Raw genomic sequence first — 1430 nt, forward strand, 5'->3', positions numbered from 1 at the left:
ATATATATATATATATAATATATATATATATATATATATATATATATATATGTAAAATACAAACTGGACAAGAACGCAAAAACATTTAGAAGACGATACAAAAACACGGACGGGACATACGAAGCCTTCAATCTTCAGTCAAGAACCGGATCATCCTCGCAATTTCGGCTGTATGTATGTATGTTGTATATATAGATATATATATATCTATACATACATATATCTATACATACATACATATATATATATATATATATATATTATATTATATATATATATATATATATATATATATATATATATATATATTATATAATAAATATATACATAAAGTGAGAGAGATAGCGGCAGAGATGTAGAAAGACAGATAATCAGCAGTCACCTTGCGATATATATTTACACGGAATACAAATTACAGATTATAGAATAAAAGAAAAAATAAAACAAACAGAGGAGAATAATTCTGCAAAGCCTTCGCTTTCTTCTATTCTCTTGTATTTTTCTCCTTATTCTATAATCTCTATTTTGTATTCCTTGTAAATACACATCGCAAATCTACCGGTATTTAGCTGCCATTTTGCCTCCGTAATAGCTCAATGAGAATTGTTGTTACCGGTAACTTTCGACGCAGAGGCGCCGGTCCTCGACTTAGAGGCGTTGAAGTTTAAACTCCCATCCATTTCAGCAATGACCTGTGTTATATGCACTAAGCTTATTTTAGTTCCACCTACACACACACACACACATACACACATATGCATTCACACATACACACACAAATAGATAGATAGATAGATAGATAGATAATAATAGATAGATAGATAGATAGATAGATAGATAGATAGATAGATAGATAGATAGGTAAGGAAGGAGGCGTGACAATATTGACGATAGACTCAGCGGATAAACCGGTCGCCCCACACGTGACAGCAGTTGTTCGACACAAGCCCACAGGTCGGAAATTGTTGGACACTGCACGAGTGCGTGCAGAACGGTTTCGTCGCTCTGACCGCATCTCGGGCAGGTCGGCCCCGTGTTTCTCGAGCCATGCCTATAGAGCTTATCCCGAACGGGTAGCGCTTCTCGGTAGCACCGCCAGGCCAGGGATCTCTGGAAGTTGTCCATAGGTCCCGGCCCGAAAGTCGCTTCAAACAGGCGGGTCAGGTATTCCTCGTCGACGCCCAGGTTTGCCCCAAGATCGTCGTCGTACCTCCCCTCCACTAATCCCCTATAGAATGCTTTGGTTGTGTTGAAGTCACTCAAGGTCGACCCGAGACGGCAGAGTTGCTTGAGAGCAACGCGACACTCGCGGTGCCATTCGCCCTTCCTCGGCCTCTTTTTGATCCACGACTGCAGTTCGGTCATGGAGACGAGTTGCGGGAATGCGTGCCTCACAAACGGCGACCACACCTGTTCACCGTCGTCTACAT

The sequence above is a fragment of the Octopus sinensis genome, linkage group LG7, assembly GCF_006345805.1.
Source record: "Octopus sinensis linkage group LG7, ASM634580v1, whole genome shotgun sequence".
Taxonomy (NCBI): domain Eukaryota; kingdom Metazoa; phylum Mollusca; class Cephalopoda; order Octopoda; family Octopodidae; genus Octopus; species Octopus sinensis.